Source organism: Mustela lutreola, chromosome 15, assembly GCF_030435805.1.
Source record: "Mustela lutreola isolate mMusLut2 chromosome 15, mMusLut2.pri, whole genome shotgun sequence".
In the NCBI taxonomy this organism is placed as follows: Eukaryota; Metazoa; Chordata; class Mammalia; order Carnivora; family Mustelidae; genus Mustela; species Mustela lutreola.
This window is the reverse complement of record NC_081304.1, coordinates 67,377,346-67,400,956: the sequence shown is the minus strand read 5'-3', so window position 1 is coordinate 67,400,956 and position 23,611 is coordinate 67,377,346. Positions and strand designations below refer to the sequence as shown.

The 23,611-nt window shown below is 34.7% G+C and overlaps 1 pseudogene; it reads right to left on the bottom strand.

The window, feature by feature from the left end:
* Positions 1-837: 837 nt before the first annotated feature.
* Positions 838-956, bottom strand: LOC131817185 (U6 spliceosomal RNA; annotated as a pseudogene).
* Positions 957-23,611: the final 22,655 nt, after the last annotated feature.

The window sequence follows — 23,611 nt, the reverse complement described above, 5'->3', positions numbered from 1 at the left end:
CAGCAATGTCCACAATAGTTAAACTATGGAAAGAACCTAAATGTCCTTCAACAGATGAATCAATAACTAAGATGTGGTATATATGTTCAATGGGATACTATGCAGCCATCAAAAGAAATGAAATCCTGCTATTTGTGATGACGTGGATGGAACTAGAGGGTATTATGCTTGGCGAAATAAATCAATCTCAGAAAGACAACTATCATATGATCTCCCTGATATGATGAAGTGGAGATGCAACATAGGCGGTTTCGGGCGTACGAAAAGAAAAATAAAAGAAGATGGGATTGGGAGGGAGACAAAGCATAAAAGACTGAATCTCACAAAACAGACTGAGGGTTGCTGGGGGGAAGTGTGTTGGGAGAGGATGGTGGGGGTATGGACATTGGGGAGGGCAGGTGCTATGGTGAGTGCTGTGAAATGTGTAAACCTGGTGATTCACAGACCTGTACCCCTAGGGATAAAAACATTATATATTTATAAAAAATTTTTAAAAATAATTTAAAAAATCCATTAAAGAAAAAACACATATTGCAAGCCCAGAGGTAATCTCATATTCAATCAAAAAAGTTTGAAAGTTTTCCCCTTAAAGATCAGAAAAAAGACAAATGTGTCCACTTTCACTACTCTCATTTGACATAGTACTGGATGTCCTAGCCAGAGAAACAAGGAACACAAAGAAATAAAAGACTTAAAAAAAAGAAAAGGAAGAAGTAAAATTTTCTTTTTTTTGGATAACATGAACTTACATGTAAAAGAATCCTAAAAAATTCACAAAAAATTTTGAAAAAACAAATTTAGTAAAGCTGCCAAATACAAGATCAATATATAAAAGAGAAGAATTTTGTTTTGTTTCATTTTTTTAATAGTTTTTCATGTCATCCTTGCTCAGTGATCACGCTAATCTTCTCTGCATCATTCCAATTTGAGTATATGTGCTGCCATAAAGTAAGCACAAGACAGGAGCATTTTAACACTCTAATGATGAACTATCTGAAAAAATAAAGAAAACAATCTAATTCACACTAGCATCAAAACTAATAAAATACTTAGGATAAGATTTAACTAAGACGATGAAAGATCTGTACCCCATAATCTATGACATTGATATGAAATTCAAGGAGACACAAATGGAAAGATAGCTCATATTTATGAATGGTAAGAATTAACATTGTTAAAATGTCCATACTACCGAAAACCATCTGTAAATTCAATTCCAATCAAAAATCCAATGTTAGGGGCACCTGGGTGGCTCAGTGGGTTAAGCTGCTGCCTTCAGCTCAGGACATGACCCCAGGGTCCTGGGATCGAGCCCCGCATCAGCCTCTCTGCTCAGCAGGAAGCTGCTACCTCTTATCTCTCTGCCTGCCTCTCTGCCTGCTTGCCATCTCTCTCTCTCAAATAAATAAATAAATAATCTTTTTAAAAATCCAATATTGTGTTTTTACATAAATAAGTAAAAAATCCTAAAATTTATATGAGACAAACAAATAATCAAAGCAGTTCTGAGAAAGAATGAAGAAGAGAAATTACACTTCTTGATTTGAAACTATACTACAAAGCCCCCGTGCTCAAAACAATAAAGTATACTGGCATAAAAACAGACCAATAAACAAGTAGAACAGAATTGAGAGTCCAGAAATAAATCTTTTCATACAGTCACCTAATATTTGACAGGGGCCAACATATGTAATGGGTAAAGATAGTCTGTTTCAGTAAATGATATTTAAAACTGAATAGTCACATAAATCAGCATGAAACTGGAACCTTATATCACTCATAAATCTTAACTTGAAATAGATTAAAGACTTAAATGTGATGCATGAAACTAAATTTCCTAAAGGAAAACATAGGAAAAATTTTCCTTGACATTGGTCTTGCCAATAGTTTTTTGGATACCAGACCAAAAACACAAGCAAAAAAAGCAAAAATAAATAAATGTTATTACATCAAACTAAAGTTTCTGCATTGCCAAAAAAAAGGGAATGAAAACACAATCCACAGAATGGAAGAAAATTCTTAAAAATCTTATATCTGAAAAGAGGTTAATAACCAACAGATACAAAAAGAAAAAAATATATAATTAAAAAAATAGCAAAAGGATCTCAATAGACTTTTTATTCAAAAAAGTTATATAAATGACCAACAGGAGCATTAAAAAGTGCTCAACATAAAAAACTCAGGGCAAAGTCATTATGTTGTTGTTTTTGTTTACCTCTGAAAAACACAGCAAGATATTACTACCTATTAGAATATATACTACCAAAAAATTAAAACTAACAAATTTTGGTAAATATTGGGGAAAATGGGTACCTTATGCACTGTGATAGGGATATAAATTTGTATGGAAAACAGTATGGAGACTATTCATATTATTAAAAGTAAAATTACCATATGATTCAGTAATCCCACTTCTAGGTATATATCTAAAGGAAACGAAGTCACTATTCGAAGACATATCTGCACTCTTATGTTCATTATAAAATTATTAACTCTAAGCAAGAGATGGAAATAACTTCACTATCCATTAATGGATGAATGAATAAAATAAGTATGGTAAATATATACTATGGAATACTACATAACCATGAAAAATTAAGAAATACTGCCATTTACAATACCATGGATGGATCGTGAAGGTATTATACTAAGTGAAATATTTCAAAGATTTTATATATTTTTTAATTTATGTATTACGATAACCCTTACATACAGAATCTGAAGAAAAAGCAAACTAATGGAAACATAGAGTTGAGTTGACAAGAGGTGAACCTGGGGTGGAATAAGGTGTTCAAAGTGTACAAACTTGCAACTATAATAGGAAAAAGTTCTGGGGATCTAATGTACAGCATGATGATCATAGTTAATAATATATACATACTTTTTTATTGTGCTTCCCTTTATTAAATTTTGCATATATCACATTCTTACAAGTTGAAAGTTTATAGCAATCTTGTATAAAATAGGTGTGCTGCCACCATTTTTCTAACAACATTTGTTCATTTTGTGTCTCTCTGTCACATGTTGGTAATTCTTGCAATATTTCAAGTTTTTTCATTATTATTGTATTTGTTATGGTGATCTGTGATCAGTAATTATGACCCACTGAAAACTCAGAACTAGTTTACTTAAAGTATATGAATTGTTTTTTTTTAAAGACATAATGATTTGAACAGTACAGTATAGCGTTTATTTTTTATATGCACTGGGAAACATGATTTTTTATTTGCACTGGGAAACCAAAAAAAAAAAAAAAATGATTTGACTTAGTTTATTGATATAATCACTTTATTGAGGCAGTCTGGAACAAAACCCACAAGACCTCTGAAGTTTATCTCTACTGTACTATATACATTAAAGTTGCTAAGAGAGTAGATCTTAAAATTCCTTACAATACATGCATAAAAAACAGAGGCAACTATATGAGATAGTAGATGTATTAACATTTTTATGTAGAATATATTGCAATATAGATGTATACCAATTTATCAAATGGTACAAAATTTACACAATGTTAAAAGTTTGCAGTGTTATAAGAAATCATTTCTTAAATTTACAAATTATAATATGTCAATTATTTTTCAATAAAGCTGGAAATAACTTTTTGTAGAATTAATCTATTTTTCAAAAAAGGAAGTAAGGAAATAGAAACTGCAACTAACTCTGAAATAATAGAATACAAAATCCATTTTAGTTATATACAATGTGACAAACACTATTAGTTAGTTTACAATGAAGGAATACTTATGAAGCATGAAGGATGGTCTATAAATAAGGCTGAAAGAGCTCAGTTTTAAGGTTTAAATTTAAAATCTTCTTTTGAAATACTAAACTGACCACCCAGTTTTCCAAACATTAATGTCTTAACTGATTGAATTTATTTCATACAACTCTATAATCTAGTTTCATAAGAAAGCAGCATGCAAATTTTGAATAAGACAGACTTGCTTAAGTTTCTTTATGTTCAACAGTAAAGGATACTTCCCTAAAAATAAATAGAAGAAGGGGGAGGAGTCAAGATGGCGGAGAAGTAGCAGGCTGAGACTCATTCAGCTAGCCGGAGATCAGCTAGATAGCTTATCTAAAGATTGCAAACACCTGAAAATCCATCGGCAGATCGAAGAGAAGAAGAACAGCAATTCTGGAAACAGAAAAACAACCACTTTCTGAAAGGTAGGACTGGCGGAGAAGTGAATCCAAAGCGACGGGAAGATAGACCCCGGGGGGAGGGGCCGGCTCCCGGCAAGCGGCAGAGCAACTGCTGAGGGACATCACTCCCGAGGCTACCCGGGGCAAAGCCCACGCGGGGTCAGCGTGGCCTCAGGTCCCGCAGGGTCACAGAAGGATCGGGGTTTGTCTGAGTGTTGCAGAGCTTGTGGGTATTGGAACGGGAAAGCCGGCTACAGAGACAGAGCCGACAGTAAGCTCGCAGCTCGGGGTGACCTTGAACCGGTCGCAGGCTCAGTGAGCTCGGAGCGCGGCCGGAGGTCAGGCAGACGGGAGTAACTGGCGCTGTTCTCTGAGCTCGCACTGAGGAGTGTGGCCCTGGGCTCTTGGCTCCTCTGGGCCAGAGACCAGGAGGCTGCCATTTGTATTCTCGTCCTCCGGAACTCTACGGAAAGCGCTCAGGGAACAAAAGCTCCTGAAAGCAAACCCCAGCGGATTACTCACCCCGGCCCCGGGTAAGGGCGGTGCAATTCCTCCTGGGGCAAAGACACTTGAGAATCACTACAACAGGCCCCTCCCCCAGAAGATCAACAAGAAATCCAGCCGAGACCAAGTTCACCTACCAACGAGTGCGGTTTCAATACCAAGGAGAGCAGCAGAATTCTAGAGGAGGAGAAAGCAAAGCACGGAACTCATGGCTTTTTCCCTGTGATTTTTTTTAGTTTTGCGGTTAATTTAATTTTTTTCTTTTTCATTTTTTGTTTTTTTTTCTCACCTTCGGATAAAATTTTTTTTTTAACTGTTACCTTTTTCTCTTTTAATGATTTTTTACTAGTTTATCTAATATATATATTTTTTCTTTTTTATATTTTTCTTAGGTGGTTTCTTTTTTTAAAAATTCTTTTCTTTTTTTTTCTTTTTTCTTTTTTTTTTCTTTCTTTCTTTTTGAAACTCTTTTTATCCCCTTTCTCCCCCCTCACGATTTGGGATCTCTTCTAATTTGGTTAAAGCATATTTTCCTGGGGTTGTTGCCACCCTTTTAGTATTTTACTTGCCCCTTCATATACTCTTCTCTGGACAAAATGACAAGACGGAAAAATTCAACACAAAAAAAAGAACAAGAGGCAGTACCGAAGGCTAGGGACCTAACCAATACAGACATTGCTAATATGTCAGATCTAGAGTTCAGAATGACAATTCTCAAGGTTCTAGCTGGGCTCGAAAAAGGCATGGAAGATATTAGAGAAACCCTCTCGAGAGATACAAAAGCCCTTTCTGGAGAAATAAAAGAACTAAAATCTAACCAAGTTGAAATCAAAAAAGCTATTAATGAAGTGCAATCAAAAATGGAGGCTCTCACCGCTAGGATAAATGAGGCAGAAGAAAGAATTAGTGATATAGAAGACCAAATGACAGAGAATAAAGAAGCTGAGCAAAAGAGGGACAAACAGCTACTGCACCACGAGGGGAGAATTCGAGAGATAAGTGACACCATAAGACGAAACAACATTAGAATAATTGGGATTCCAGAAGAAGAAGAAAGAGAGAGGGGAGCAGAAGGTATACTGGAGAGAATTATTAGGGAGAATTTCCCCAATATGGCAAAGGGAACGAGCATCAAAATTCAGGAGGTTCAGAGAACGCCCCTCAAAATCAATAAGAATAGGCCCACACCCCGTCACCTAATAGTAAAATTTACAAGTCTCAGTGAAAAAGAGAAAATCCTGAAAGCAGCCCGGGAAAAGAAGTCTGTAATATACAATGGTAAAAATATTAGATTGGCAGCTGACTTATCCACAGAGACCTGGCAGGCCAGAAAGAGCTGGCATGACATTTTCAGAACACTAAATGAGAAAAACATGCAGCCAAGAATACTATATCCAGCTAGGCTATCATTGAAAATAGAAGGAGAGATTAAAAGCTTCCAGGACAAACAACAACTGAAAGAATTTGCAAACACCAAACCAGCTCTACAGGAAATATTGAAAGGGGTCCTCTAAGCAAAGAGCCTACAAGTGGTATATCAGAAAGGAACAGAGACCATATACAGTAACAGTCACCTTACAGGCAATACAATGGCACTAAATTCATATCTCTCAATAGTTACCCTGAATGTTAATGGGCTAAATGCCCCTGTCAAAAGACACAGGCTATCAGAATGTATAAAAAAACAAAACCCATCTATATGTTGCCTCCAAGAAACTCATTATAAGCCCGAAGACACCTCCAGATTTAAAGTGAGGGGGTGGAAAAGAATTTACCATGCTAATGGACATCAGAAGAAAGCAGCAGTGGCAATCCTTATATCAGATCAATTAGATTTTAAGCCAAAAACTATAATAAGAGATGAGGAAGGACAATATATCATACTCAAAGGGTCTGTCCAACAAGAAGATTTAACAATTTTAAATATCTATGCCCCTAATGTGGGAGCAGCCAACAATATAAACCAATTAATAACAAAATCAAAGAAACACATCAACAATAATACAATAATAGTAGGGGACTTTAACACTCCCCTCACTGAAATGGACAGATCATCCAAGCAAAAGATCAGCAAGGAAATAAAGGCCTTAAACGACACACTGGACCAGATGGACATCACAGATATATTCAGAACATTTCATCCCAAAGCAACAGAATACACATTCTTCTCTAGTGCACATGGAACATTCTCCAGAATAGATCACATCCTTGGTCCTAAATCAGGACTCAACCAGTATCAAAGGATTGGGATCATTCCCTGCATATTTTCAGACCACAATGCTCTAAAGCTAGAACTCAACCACAAAAGGAAGTTTGAAAAGAACCCCAATACATGGAGACTAAAAGCATCCTTCTAAAGAATGAATGGGTCAACCGGGAAATTAAAGAAGAATTGAAATAAATCATGGAAACAAATGATAATGAAAATACAAAGGTTCAAAATCTGTGGGACACAACAAAGGCAGTCCTGAGAGGAAAATATATAGCGGACAAGACTTTTTCAAGAAACAAGAAAGGTCTCAGGTACACACCTAACACTACACCTAAAGGATCTGGAGAAAGAAGAAGAAAGAAACCCTAAGCCAAGCAGGAGAAGAGAAATCATAAAGATCAGCACAGAAATCAATGAAATAGAAACCAAAAAAACAATAGAACAAATCAACGAAACTAGGAGCTGGTTCTTTGAAAGAATTAATAAAATTGATAAACCCCTGGCCTGACTTATCAAAAAGAAAAGAGAAAGGACCCAAATAAATAAAATCATGAATGAAAGAGGAGAGATCACAACTAACACCAAAGAAATACAAACTATTATAAGAACATACTATGAGCAACTCTATGCCAATAAATTTGACAATCTGGAAGAAATGGATGCATTCCTAGAAACATATAAACTACCACAACTGAACCAGGAAGAAATAGAAAGCCTGAACAGACCCATAACCAGTAAGGAGATTGAAACAGTCATTAAAAATCTCCAAACAAACAAAAGCCCAGGGACAGACGGCTTCCCGGGGGAATTCTACCCAACATTTAAAGAAGAACTAATTCCTATTCTCCTGAAACTGTTCCAAAAAATAGAAATGGAAGGAAAACTTCCAAACTCATTTTATGAAGCCAGCATCACCTTGATCCCAAAACCAGACAAGGATCCCACCAAAAAAGAGAGCTATAGACCAATATCCTTGATGAACACAGATGCGAAAATACTCAACAAAATACTAGCCAATAGGATTCAACAGTACATTAGAAAGATTATTCACCACGACCAAGTGGGATTTATTCCAGGGCTGCAAGGTTGGTTCAAAATCCGCAAATCAGTCAATGTAATACAACACATCAATAAAAGAAAGAACAAGAACCATATGATACTCTCAATAGATGCTTAAAAAGCATTTGACAAAGTACAGCATCCCTTCCTGATCAAAACTCTTCAAAGTGTAGGGATAGAGGGCACATACCTCAATATCATCAAAGCCATCTATGAAAAACCCACCGCAAATATCATTCTCAATGGAGAAAAACTGAAAGCTTTTCTGCTAATTTTAGGAACACGGCAGGGATGTCCATTATCACCACTGCTATTCAACATAGTACTAGAGGTCCTAGCCTCAGCAATCAGACAACAAAAGGAAATTAAAGGCATCCAAATCGGCAAAGAAGAAGTCAAATTATCACTCTTCGCAGATGATATGATACTATATGTGGAAAACCCAAAAGACTCCACTCCAAAACTGCTAGAACTTATACAGGAATTCAGTAAAGTGTCAGGATATAAAATCAATGCACAGAAATCAGTTGCATTTCTCTACACCAACAGCAAGACAGAAGAAAGTGAAATTAAGGAGTCAATCCCATTCACAATTGCACCGAAAACCATAAGATACCTAGGAATAAACCTAACCAAAGAGACACAGAATCTATACTCAAAAAATTATAAAGTGCTCATGAAAGAAATTGAGGAAGACACAAAGAAATGGAAAAATGTTCCATGCTCCTGGATTGGAAGAATAAATATTGTGAAAATGTCTATGCTACCTAAAGCAATCTACACATTTAATGCAATTCCTATCAAAGTACCATCCATCTTTTTCAAAGAAATGGAACAAATAATTCTAAAATGTATATGGAACCAGAAAAGACCTCGAATAGCTAAAGGGATATTGAAAAAGAAAGCCAATGTTGGTGGCATCACAATCCCGGACTTTAAGCTCTATTAAAAAGCTGTCATCATCAAGACAGCATGGTACTGGCACAAAAACAGACCCATAGATCAATGGAATAGAATAGAGAGCCCAGAAATAGACTCTCAACTCTATGGTCAACTAATCGTTGACAAAGCAGGAAAGAATGTCCAATGGAAAAAAGACAGCCTCTTCAATAAATGGTGCTGGGAAAATTGGACAGCCACATGCAGAAAAATGAAATTGGACCATTTCCTTACACCACACACGAAAATAGACTCAAAATGGATGAAGGACCTCAATGTGGGAAAGGAATCCATCAAAATCCTTGAGGAGAACACAGGCAGCAACCTCTTCGACCTCAGCCGCAGCAACATCTTCCTAGGAACAACGCCAAAGGCAAGGGAAGCAAGGGCAAAAATGAACTATTGGGATTTAATCAAGATCAAAAGCTTTTGCACAGCAAAGGAAACAGTTAACAAAATCAAAAGACAACTGACAGAATGGAGGAAGATATTTGCAAATGACATATCAGATAAAGGACTAGTGTCCAGAATCTATAAAGAACTTAGCAAACTCAACACCCAAAGAACAAATAATCCAATCAAGAAATGGGCAGAGGACATGAACAGATATTTCTGCAAAGAAGACATCCAGATGGCCAACAGACACATGAAAAAGTGCTCCATATCACTCGGCATCAGGGAAATACAAATCAAAACCACAATGAGATATCACCTCACACCAGTCAGAATGGCTAAAATCAACAAGTCAGGAAATGACAGATGCTGGCGAGGATGCGGAGAAAGGGGAACCCTCCTACACTGTTGGTGGGAATGCAAGCTGGTGCAACGTCTCTGGAAAACAGCATGGAGGTTCCTCAAAATGTTGAAAATAGAACTGCCCTATGACCCAGCAATTGCACTATTGGGTATTTACCCTAAAGATACAAACGTAGTGATCCAAAGGGGCACATGTACTCGAATGTTTATAGCAGCAATGTCCACAATAGCCAAACTATGGAAAGAACCTAGATGTTCATCAACAGATGAATGGATCAAGAAGATGTGGTATATATACACAATGGGATACTATGCAGCCATCAAAAGAAATGAAATCTTGCCATTTGCGACAACATGGATGGAACTAGAGCGTATCATGCTTAGCGTAATAAGAAAAGCGGAGAAAGAGAACTCTCATATGATCTCCCTGATATGAGGAAGTGGTGTTGCAACATGGGGTCTTAAATGGGTACGAGAAGAATAAATGAAAGAAGATGGGATTGGGAGGGAGACCAACCATAAGTGACTCTTAATCTCACAAAACAAACTGAGGGTTGCTGGGGGGAGGGTGTTTGGGAGAAGGGGGTGGTATTATGGACATTGGGGAGGGTATGTGATTTGGTGAGTGCTGTGAAGTGTGTAAACCTGGTGATTCACAGACCTGTACCCCTGGGGATAAAAATATATGTTTATAAAAAATAAAAAAATTATAAAAAAAAAAAAAAAAAAGAAAAAGAAGGGAAAAGAATCTTAAGCAGGCTCCAGGCTCAGCACAGAGCCCAACTCTGGGCTCTATTTCACAACCCTGACATCATGACCTGAGCCAAAATGAAAGAAATAAAATAAAATTAAGGTGTTAAAAAAAAGGAAAACGAATTGGAGGTTTAATTAAGTGAGCCACCCAGGTACCCCTGTGGTATCTTAAATTGGCTGTCATATCTTTAAAGTTCTAGAGTATCCATTTGGTTCATTTATAAAATATTTCTCAATATCATTTTTTAGTTTCAGTTTTTTGTTCAATTTGCTTCCCTTCTCATTTCTTTGAGCAGAGTAATCAAGCCATTTTATAATATTTATTGATCATTTTAATATCATACTTAATTCCATTTTGTCTATCAAATCTTGTTAATGGTTTTTCTTTGTGTGCTTTGTTCCATTTTGCTATGTTCAAGACATTATATTTGAAACTCTTATTGATTAGGGATAATTAAGAGCTATAATAATGGTATGGTCCTCCTTGGCAGGATTTTCTCTTATATCTGAGACTCTACAAGACAATCATACTCCAAATTCAGTGGTTGACTTTCTCAGTTTACACACAAGGCAAGGTAGGCTCTAGTCTTATTTCTGCTTCTCCTTGTGCTTTGGGGATCTCAACTTAAATTTGGGTTGTACCAAAGTCCTCAAATTTGATTGCTGCTGGATTTTGAATTTTGTTTCTCTAGTATCATGTGTCTATTAAAAACACAGCTCAGTGTGTTTTAGCAGTTTCTAATGCTCTCATAGCTAAAATGGCTTCAGGGCATGTATCTCTAGACTCTCATTGTGTTTCGTATTTTGGCCCAGTAATCCCTCACTTATTTTTATAATCATTCTGATATTTTTAACTTTAAAAGCTATTTTGTCTGGATTTTTAAGTTGTCTTAAGTAGGAGTTTTTAGATCACCATTACTAGAAACAACAACAAATATACATGAAAATATCTGCAGTAGTTTATCACATCTTTATGGCTTTGAACTTCCATAAGCCGAGGCATCCTTCTCTAATCACTTAGGCAAACTCCAATTTACCCTTTAAAACAACACAAGAATTGCTTCATTTAAGAACATGTTCAGGGATGACTCTTCCCCACTGTTCTTACCAACATTCCCACACACTCTTTGCTACCCACACCTTGTTTATGAACTTTCATTAGGTATATCAGCGTCACCAGAATTTTGCTCTATTGTATTTTTGTCCTTTAGAGCTTTAATTAAATATTAATTCCATAGAAAGTCTGTCCCTTTTCTTTCAAACCTGGGTTAGTTATTTCTTCTCATTCTTTGTCAGAAGTTACTTTATTAGAGAAACTTACAGGTGTATTGTGAGTTTGGAGCCTTTACAGTTTTTTGACTGGAAAAATCACCCATCTCTGAGATTTTTACGCAGCTTCCTAGCTGATATTATTCAGAAATCTGTTCAAAACAGACTTTTTCAGGGAGGCCCTTTCAGACCACTCAGTTACAAAACCTCTTCTCAATCACTGCTCTTTTTAAAATGTGCTTATTTAGTTCAAATATGCATCACTATTAAAGGAAAACCCAGTACAATTTTTTTCTTTTTAAAGTTGGCTTACCTATTATCTATCTCTCCCATTAAAATGATTCCTCTGGGCTGGGGTTTTGTTGTGCTCATCTTAGGCCAGGCACTCAATAAATTGTCTCTGAATGATTGAATTGTTTGACTCCCTTGCTAGATTCTCAACTTCATGAAGCCAAGGATTGTTCTATTCAGTCCTTTATCCTCAATGTCTGTTATATTGCAGTCACTTACGTGACTAATTGGAAAAATCACAGAAAGAAAGAGTTAAAACTACAGAAAAACCCCGTAGGTTCAATAACACAAAGCTTTCTAAAATTATTTAGCCCAGGAATTGAATACTGGCTGCACTTTTGATTTTTTTTAAATGGTATTGAATTTAATTTAAATGGAAATACTTGAATGGTAGAATGATAAAAAAAATTATAAAAGCAACTTGCTCCTTAAAGTAAGAATTATATAGGGCATCTCTTCTAGAAGCAAAATTTTCAAATGTCAAACATCTGAAAGCATAGAAGGAGAAGTAAGAGTGTGAATTGTACTTCAATGCTCTTTTCTTTATATTCAGCAAACAGCTCATTCACACCTTTCCAATTTTTTCAACTCTTTTGACAAAGCCTTCAGAGGAGTTACTGCTGATGACAACCATCACAGCCTAACAGGAGAAATTTTATGAAGAAAAATAATAGCGTGTTTTTCCCAAATTGTTAAGGATATGGTGAAGCTCTGTCAGATTCAAAGGAGGAATGTGCAATTCCATGCTATATATAATAATAACTTATTTTAATAGTGGCTTTGCAATTTTTCAGATATATCCATTTACTGAAACCACTATCAAATAAACAAAAACAAACAAATTAACAGGGGTTCGAGACAGGAATTATCTAATCTAAAAATAGCACATGTTCACAGAATACACAACACATATCCCAAGTACTACTATAGGTTTCAAGTAATAGTCAAAACAATAGTAAACATGATTCAGACCCTACCAGTCAAATCATAAATGGGATCTTAACTGTAAATCCTTATCTTTAGACCAAAGTGGGTAATTGGGTGCTGAAGATACATTATAGAACTAATATGTTATAGAACTCCTCTGAAATGAGTCATTTATTCCATCACTTTTCCTGCACAGCTGCTGACCCATGTTTTGGTTCCTGGAAATAGCTGCTACCATGTCATACTTCTTAAAAGCACATATATTGATAACTCTACTCATTGCTCCATTACTCTGTGACTGTCACTGTGTTAAAATGTGGAGTCAGCTGACTCACTTGTGGTGGTAATAAAGTAGATGAGTTTGCAAAGTATTTTGTTATTTCTAAAAATGCAAAAACCAAATTACATTGAAATCCTAAGGGGTGTTTCAGGGAGAGCTGTAGGATGTGGTTTCTTGTGTAATCCACAGAGATTAGCTCCAACACATATTTAAACTCTGCTCTAGGAGCAACCTTAGTGGTAAAGCAAGAAGATAAACAGATGTATACACACCCTGGCACAAAATTATCACTTATGTTTGGCTTCCTAGTCTCCTCGTGTTACTTATTTATCTTAACTTCTCTCTGAAATCAGGGTACACAGAATCTCAATCAGTCGATATTTTTCTGCTGAATTACCCAATAGTCTGATCATACCCCTAAGACTTTTTAAAATTATTTCACTCATAATCCGAAATCTGCTTTGCCTCCTCAGCTCAGTACACTGTAATTTGATTTCAAAATGAGGACGGTTGTCAGTCATGCCACACTCATTAATCTATTTTACAATTCCATGTACTTAGAACTATGAAAATATGTTAATAACATCCATTCCAATAAGCCACCCTAAATTTATTCTCATGAAACAAGACCTCAAGAAAGAGAATTCAAAATCATCCATGTATTTGCAATTTATTGCAATAAAGCCTTTATCAATAGACTTCCCTGTGCACATGGTGGTCAAATTGCTGGTGAAAACCAGCCAAATCTATTACAAGCTTTCTCATGGCTTCTAGGTAACCCAAGTGAGCCTTTATTGATAAAGGGAAGGGATAAAGCAGGGAAGGGATAAACAGTGATGTAAGAATTGGCTAGACAAAAGTAATGACTCTCATTACAGAGTGAGTATTTTAAAGCAAAAGAGTCTGTTGGGAATATTGTTTTATAAAATAGTGGTTTTTTTTAATGAACTTTTAAAAATTCAATTAGTTAACATATAGTGTACCTTTAGTTTCAAAAGTAGATTTCAGTTATTCATCCATTGCATATAATAACTAATGCTCAGTACTTACTGTTATAGCTTCTTGAAAGAATTTTAACCCACTGAGCCACCCAGGCGCCCTTGAAAGCAGAAATTTAGATCATATTTTCTGATTACTTCCATGAAGTACAACACTTTCCTGCTAGCAACCTTCAAAACATACTGTTTGTTAGAGGAATTTCTTTAATAATAAATAAATAGGAATTTATTTAAATTTATTTAAATATTGCACACTGTTTCATTGTTCATAAATAAGGTGATGATATTATAGCCATTAGTTGGTAGCACTGATATATCACTTTCTTTTTACTTCTCAGTGCATTCTCTTTACACAAAATAGATATATATTTTAAAAGAATCTGAATCTGTGGCAAACTTTTAAAAAAACCCTATACAGTAAAGTTTATCATTTTAAGTAATCTCAATTATCTTCCTCAATTGTGATAGTATATCCTTCTATCTAGGCCAGATATTGTATGAGGGATTTGAAGAGACATACTTTTCTAAATTTCACTTTTCTCATCTGCAAAATGCTGATCATGATCCTACAATAAAATATACTTACAATTTTTTGATGAAAATTTATTTATTTATTTTAAGATTTATTTATTTATCAGAGAGAGTGGGCGAGAGAGCAAGCACAGGCAGACAGAATGGCAGGCAGAGGCAGAGGGAGAAGCAGGCTCTCGGCCGAGCAAGGAGCCCGATGTGGGACTCGATCCCAGGACGCTGGGATCATGACCTGAGCCAAAGGCAGCTGCTTAACCAACTGAGCCACCCAGGCGTCCCTTTTGATAAAAATTTAATCTGTATAAACAATATATTTGCTGTAATGCGTGGTTCATGGTAAACATCTTATTTAATTATAAGCAACAACAGTATTAGAAATTAAGTAAATGTGTCTATAATATTTAAAGTTTTAACACATAATTCCAGTGCTTTGCCTTATTTTCTCAAATCCCTTTACCACTTTCACTGACAGAGTGAAATGTACTTTTTCTACTAGTAGCCAGCTCTTTGTCTTTTGTCAGAAAGATGCCCTTGTGAATTATTTATAATAGAGATATTAGCAATAATAATAAAAATAAATAGCAATGAAAATGTTAAAAAAAGGTTTCTTAACTAATTAAGGTTCTTAGACATCAATTAGAGGAACCACCTCTGGCAAGCAAATTAATCTGCAAGACATTCCCAGAATTAACAAGTCAGTCAGATACAGGGTTGTCCGTAGACTGAAAGGTGAAGCAAAAAGACTAGGTTTGGAAAATAGGTAAGGACAGTGAAAAAAATGATCAAATTTTTGGGCAAAATAAATTCTTAGGTGTCCTTTCAATGGAGTCCTGGGCATTATGTAGCAGAAACTCTGGAGATTATCTCAATCCATTGGAGTCACCCTGTTTATTAGCTTGCTATTGACAAAGTTATTTACAAACTGTAGAGCAAGAGGTTATAATGTAGAAAACTGATGGTAATGCACAAGATTCTTGTTAACAATAATGCAAGTTAGTGATATTTCATTAGAAAACATAAATTCTATAACCCAAATTATGGGCCCAGAGCACTTCTGCTGCACAACTCTGCTTATATCCCAAATAACCATGTGAACTAGTTTTAACATCTGCTTCTTATTAATTTTTGAATAAAAATTCTTGACACAAGTATTTTATAATTGTGTGATAATCATGCATTTAATTTCTTGGAGAACAAAACACACTTTAGCGTAACTATGTTCGTTCACAGAACCAGCCTTGATAACACACTTCTATATGTTAGAAATGATGTAATACATGTAGAATATTGGGCACTCGTTTGGTATTCTTTGACATGTTTTGCACTATCTAAAAAGAGATCAGTGAACTTGGACTGGAGTTAGTAGACATGGAAGAAAATAAAATATTACAGAGAAGAATACTCTGTGGTCTACAACCTAAACGGGCTGGGATTCCCATCATTTGGATCCCTGTAGCTTTACAAAAGTCAATTAAATTTTTGTATCTCCGATTAAAGTTGATTCCCCAGTACTTTTTCAAACATCTCTTGTAAAGTATTGTTTCCCAGAAAAAAAGGGATTTTGCACATGTATCTGCCTTTGTCTCTGGTCATGATCTCAGTCAGGATCCTGGGATCGAGCTCCATATGGGGCTTCAAATGTAGTCTCTCTCTGCAGCTACCTCCCCCTGCCCCACTCATGCTCTCTCTCTCAAATAAATAAATACAATCTTTAATTTTTTAATTAAAAATAAGATAAATAAAATAAAATAAAAAGTCTGGTCTTACTGCCCCATTTAGCTCCTTTTTTTTTTTTTGAGTTGTATTTAAAGCAGCATGAGAGAACATGAAACTCTCAAACTTAAAAAAAAAAAGGAAAAAATTGAGTATTGTTAGGATTTAAGATCTTGTCTGCTAGACAAAAACATTGGCTTTGTTAACATGTGAAAATTAACAAAAGAGAATAAGATAGAATTCTAATAATTTTTGTAGAAGTTAAAAATTTCCTCCAACCCAATTACATACAGACCCATTAAGTAAATTCATTCCAATGTCCCAAACCAATCTTTTCTAATACTAATGCATCTGTGTAAACAGAGTCAACCCAAGGAATAAATAAATATTATTATTTTTACCTGTCTCTTCCACAGTCACATCTGGGTATATTGGTAGCAAGTCAATTATCTATCTTATCTTATAAGACATGATATCATAAGGAAGGGTATTCTGTCCATTTGGAACAACTGAAAATCATTGTAATTTTATCTTGGTGCAGTAACTTGAGATGGCACAGTGTGGGTTATGAATATATTTTATTTTATTTTTTTTACTGGGAAGAAGAGATTATAGAGATATTGGTTATCCAAGAGAGACTGACAGGTGTTGATAGTTGCCAGGTCAATATCCATCTACTTTTTCTTTAATCTCAGAAAGCACTGAGGGATTGACAACAAGGAAACTTAAAACAACATCAAATATTTTATTGTCTCTTTTCTAGTTATATTGTAACCATATGACAAAGTATCAGTCGTACAATATATCATTCTCTTTTACCTCTATCTTTCTGCCAGAAATGTGGGCTTAATAGTGAGAACTCCAACAGCAATTTTTGCAACTGTGAATAAAAAGCCATGAAAACCTCTAAGATAGTTCACTTGACTTTCTTAAGACGCTGAACCAACACCAGAAAACACTCTCTGTAGTCTTCTTGTTAAATGAAAAAATATGGTTAAACCACTTTTGAAAGTCTACTACATACAGCAAAATGTAAATCTTAAATGAAATATGCCCTCTCAGCTGTGCTTAAGCAACTGAGTCCTGAGCTTTTCAGTTTTCAGTCTGAAAGAATACACCTCTGGTGCTCTGAAAGGGAATAGAAAGGACACCCTGTTCTCCATATAAATTAAAGAAGAGAAATCTGTGCATTTAAGTGGGCCATATAAAATTTATCAAGCAATTATCTCCTAACACCTTCCTATCCAAAATACCTGATATGCTCTCCCTACTCCTTTATTCCACGTTACTGCCTTTTCCAGGATTCTGTATCACATCACAACATGTCTTCTGTTATTTCCTTCTTGCAAGCTACTTTTGTTTTCTCCATCTAAAAAAATCAACAATCATTGTGTATTTCAATTCCCATTTTCCTCAATTGCATTGATTCTTCTTATCTATTACTCTTTTCTCATACTCACTGTCTTTGTCTTTATGGGGTTTGTACTTTGCTTTTCCACATCCTTTACTGAAATTATATAATCAAATCTAATAACTTCTTAGAGAAAGTTAAAAATTCCTGCATAGCCACACGTGAACACAAAGTCACTGATTTTTAGCAAACCTATAAGATAGTCAAAAATCCATTCAATTTCTTTTTTTTAAGATTTTATTTATTTATTTGACAGAGAGAGATGACAAGCAGGCAGAGAGGCAGGCAGAGAGAGAGGAGGAAGCAGGCTCCCTGCTGAGCAGAGAGCCCGATTTGGGGCTCGGTCCCAGGACCCTGGAATCATGAACTGAGCCGAAGACAGTGGCTTAACCCACTGAGCCACCCAGGCGTCCCTCCATTCAATTTCTTAACTGAGTCTCAAAGGCATCCTGAGTTCTAACCTAAACCTAAGTTCTACTTCTTACACGTTGTTATATGACCAAATTCTTTCAGTTCAGTATTTTGTAACATGAAAATAATCTGAATACTGTAGATTTTTTGTTATATTTATAGATTTATAATCAAAGTTTCATCAGTTGAAGTTTTTCAAAATTTCAGATATAATGATTAACCTAAAATGATACTGCCTCAAATCCCTCTGATATCAAGGCCCAACACCTGATTATAGCCAAACCTGTGGTGGATAGTTCCATGGGAAATTGCAGTTACTCAACACTGATAGCATCTCATGTTCTCTCTCTCATTTTAGAATGTCTCCAACACAACCCAAAAGTGTAGGAGAGTTAATGTCCTCTGTGGACAGCTCTCAGAGAAGTGGAAATAAGAACCATAGATAAAATTGTCAGTTTTCTGGTCTTCATGAGGACAACTTAAAGAAGTTTCTCAGGACCTTTCAGTAAAAGCAAGCCTTCATTTTCTATCCACAACAATTATATCAACAATGTACCTCTTTGACAAAGTTGCTTCTTCACTGTCTCACTTTCCCATTCTTTTCTACCTTGGATAATCTCCCAGATAAACTAACAGTACTCAAATCCTTTGTCCTACTCTTTGCTCTCAGGATAAATGGAGCCAAAAGACTTAGATTAATATCAAGTTCTGAATGGGATCTTAGAGCTATTTCTGTCCAGATTTTCATAAACATAGGGACCTTTGAATTATCAGGCTATAAATAAGTTCTAAATGGAGGGGGCAAAACAAAAAGTAGAAATTTTTATGTTTGATATTTAATCATGATTAATTGACTTTATTGATTATTAAAAATACTAACATTATAAAAGTATGGATATTTGTAAAACAATGTCATAATGTAAGAAATAAGTTGCATAGTCCTTTGGAGAATATTAAACCAAGTGTTCAGGTGCCATCTAATTTCTTGTTTAATCCAGAACTTTGGTGTGCATTATCTTGAGGAATAGGATTTTGAAGTCCAGACAGACTAACAGAAAACTGATCCAAATGTGTGTGTTTATATTTCTGCTTTTGTTGTAAAAATCAAAGTGTGATTGCTGGCTTAAAATGGTAAAACTAATAATGTTCATGGACTCTATTATAAATTTTCTAATTGTATGGGAAGAATCCAATAAACATAGAATTAATTGATTTGCAAATCCTCAAAGAGCTACAGGATCAGGTAGTGGTATGTTCTGATTCAACAGCATCAGAATGCAGCATTTTATATGTGTGGCTAATGGATATTTTCATGAATGTTTGCTAGCTAGTCAGCCAATACAGAGAAATATTAGGTAGGGTAATTACTCACAGTTGTGTTTAATAAAATGAGAGAAAATTATCAAATGACACTAATAATAATAATCCTATAGCAGGCTAAATAATTCAATGATAATTACAAGTATTAATCTAGCTTTCTTCCCTGATTCTGACTCTTCTCTCCTTTATCATAATGGGAGTAGCAGATTGTCTGCAATGAATTGTGAAAACCCAGCAGTGACTTTGGCAGTGAAGGCCTCCCATCAATTTTGATAGTTTAAAATGATTCCGGTTGGTCTTGAGCAAATGTGTCAATTTATTTTTTTCTGTGTGTGTCATAAAAGAAAGAAGCAATAGTAAATTCTTGCTGTTATTCCATGGAGCCAATAAAATCATACTGCCAACAAGAGGCTGTTGACACTGTAAGTGTAGTTAACTGTCTTGAAATACTAGGCCTGGAAATAAAATTCCAATATTTCACATAACCTCTTTTTATTTAAAGAAAAAAAACAAAACAAAACCAAACAACTATACTGCTTACATTTAGGGCCCTGCTGTTGTGTAACTATTTTTGAACATGTCTACTGTAAGTGTATATATATATATTTTTTTTCTGTGCAATAAATTCATTTAGAGATAAATTTGGATTGCAAATTATTTTGGGGGAGGCATGGTATTTGTGGCTAGTCTTACAAGTAAAAAGGACTAAAAGAAAGAAGAAAAACATTTTTTATTACAGCATATTTACATCTGTCCAAAGTACTTATTTACTATAATACTGGACACAAAGAAAGAAGTTAAATGAGTTATAATTCAGTCGAAGTATAGCTGGCCATTTTAAAACTTACCACTGAATCTTTCTGGTATGAAATGTGATATCTGGCAATCTGGTCCAGTTCATTACATCAGGCCATTTATATGTTCTTATTACCATTTTGATAGCATAGCTCATTTTATAACCCAGACATTTTACAATGGAACTATGATGCATGTATTTTCAAAAGTATAGACATACATGAAGCTATGAGGTCAAAAAATATGTATGTCCGTAGTACCATATAGACTCAACAAATAAAAGTGTCCAAGGCTCTGAGTGAGATTTATGAATATTGTGTAAGTTTAGACCATCATGTGGTTTTGATATAAATAATCTGTTCTTAAATTAGAATTACAGTCGTTGAGTACAGTGTTGAAAATGGCAAATAGATTTTAGCTATCTTTGCTCACTAGGGAAAATGGAAAAATGTTTAGTTTGGTCAGATTTTCACTTAACTTCTGAAAAATCTTACGTTTGAGAGAACCCTTCTGAAATAAGAATCCTTAAAGACATAACCCCTTTGGCACAAGTTTTCAAGAAACTTGTGTGTTGTTGTAGACAATCATATGGCACACGTACTGTTCTAGATGTTTCATGCCAATAATATGTAAGCCATACCAAGGCTACATTTACATATAGAGATGTTCCTCAGCTTACAACGGGGCTATGTACAGAGAAACACATAAAAAATTGAAAATGCATCTAATACCTCTAAACTATAAAATATCATAGCTTACCTTAATCTTATTTAAACATACTCAAAACACTTACATTTGCCTGCATTTGGGCAAAATCATCTTAAGCAAAGCCTATTTTATAACAAAGTATCAAATATCACATGCAATTTATTAAATATTACACTAAAAAAAAGAAGAATGGTTATATATAGAATGGTTGTAATAATATCAGGTGTTCACCCCTGTAATCTTCTAGCTGACTGGGATCTGTGGCTCACTGCCCCTGCCCAGCATCACAAGACGGCACCATACCACAAGTCACTGGCCCTATTTATAAAGACCCAAATTCAAAATTCAAAGTACAGTTTCTACTGAATCACTTTCACTTTCACATCATTGCCAAATATATCGTAAGTTGAATCATTGTAAATCAGGAGCCATCTTATTTGAAAGTTAAATCACAGTCACCCGTATACACACAAAAAATGGCCTTCATGTAGGGCCATCTATGTATCTCTAAACAACATAGCATGACATATCAACAGCAAAAAATGGATGTGAAGGGGACAATTGCTTTGCGTCAGTACTCTGAGCAGTAACATACATGGCCTTACTCACCTAGCAGAACTCCAGAGCTAGCTGATGGCAAGGAATTTTACAAATGTTTGCTAAACAGCCTAAGCACTATTATTTTTAAATTAGTGTGCATATCTGTTTTCTAAAGATATGTTAATTTATTTTATTGATTTATTACAAAACCAAATAACTTCCTCTTATTTAAGTGGCAGGTAAATAGAATTCTTTTTAATTTAAATCAAATGGCTTTTTAGGGAAAATATACTAAAAATTCTGAAACTTGTATTGCTTATGAATCTTTTATTGGAATCCTTATCAAGTTGTATTTTTCAAGTTTTTCCTAAATAATCTTCAATGAATTGAAAATATTTTTTGGATTTTACTCAAGGCTATTAACACACAATTTCACTTTGTTAAATATAGTGCTAAACGTTCAACCAAAACGTTGTGTCTTTTTTTTTCCACTACCACATCCTCCATCTACTGACTGGATTCTCTCCCCAACTAGCACATATATACCATTGTCTATCTTTAGGATAAGTAAGGGTCATCTTTTGTCTTTATTCTATTCCTCGCATGCTTCTGAACTTTTGAATTTTAATATAGTCACACCATAAGCATCACATATTTGATTCCCTTTTCAATAGTAAACAGTGCACAACCAGAGCATACCTTCAAAGCTATCAATAGACTTACTCTGATATATTATTTTTGTATTTTTGTAAATTAAAATAATTAAATTATAGAACAAGAGTTTCAGGTGGTAGGTGTTGTAAGTTTTACCCAAACTGACTTTTGTCAAACTCGTTTTTGTCATCATATATGTCAAGTAGTGTTCTCAGTTTTATTTTTAGAACATCCTTGTATAATGAATATTTACACTGATATCTAGTATAAAAATTTTGCAATTTAATTTAGAAACATTAAGATATTGAAAATCAATCTATTTCTTTGATTCATTGAAGACATTTTTGGCTTGTTTCCAGTACTTTCTTACTGGTTAAAAAATGAATTTGAAGTAGTCTGAATTCATTATTATATGGCACTTTTCCTTTGATGAATACAAAGATGATATTCTATATTAGCTATCTGAGAAGAATTTATTTTTTTCATTTTATTTATTTGGAAGAGAGAGTGAGAGAGAGCACAAGCAGGGGGAGCAGCAGGGTGAGGGAGAAGCAAACTCCTGGCTAAGCAGGGAATCTGTTGCAGAACTGAGTCCCAGGACCCTAAGATCATGACCTGAGCTAATGGCTCAGGCGTTTAACTGACTGAGCCATCCAGGTGTCCCAATCTGAGAAGATTTCTGTATGTTATTCCTATTAATATGCAGTTTAAAGTCTAGGTGATTAACTTAATAGTTTAGTGGCTATTACATAGATAGCACTATGTTCCAGGCAGAGAGTAAGAAAGAAATATTAAATCAACCATATTCTATGCATACTAAATGAAAATAATTAATCATAATAAATACTTCTATTTATGGAATATCAACTTATAAGCTTTCCTCCATATGAACAATGCCAAATACCAGAATAAAGGGTCATCTAATACAAATAAAGGATAGAATTAAAGAATTCTGGTAAGCCATTTAATTTTGAAATTGGTGTTATATTGTTGCTGAGTTGTGGTTATTAGTTACATAATATCTGATAAGTGTAGAAGTAACATGAGTGTTACATGAGATGAGAAATGGTATATAATTAAGATATTTTTAAAAGTACATTTAAATACAAATTTGTAAACATAGCATTATGGAGGAATAAAAATAAATGATAGCTACACACTCTAAAGTGAATAAATCTTGGAAAGTTAATAGAGAATTAAAACAAGGACAGTGCAAAAAGTATGGTATATTTTTATGAAGTTCAAACAAATTCTGTGAAACCATAGAAGGACTTAAAGATACTATTATGTATCAAATATTGTAAAAATTAAGCAAGGAAATAGCAAACATAAAATAACCAAAGCATACAAACTTGGGTAGATACAATAGGTGTGATCATGTTCTACTTCAT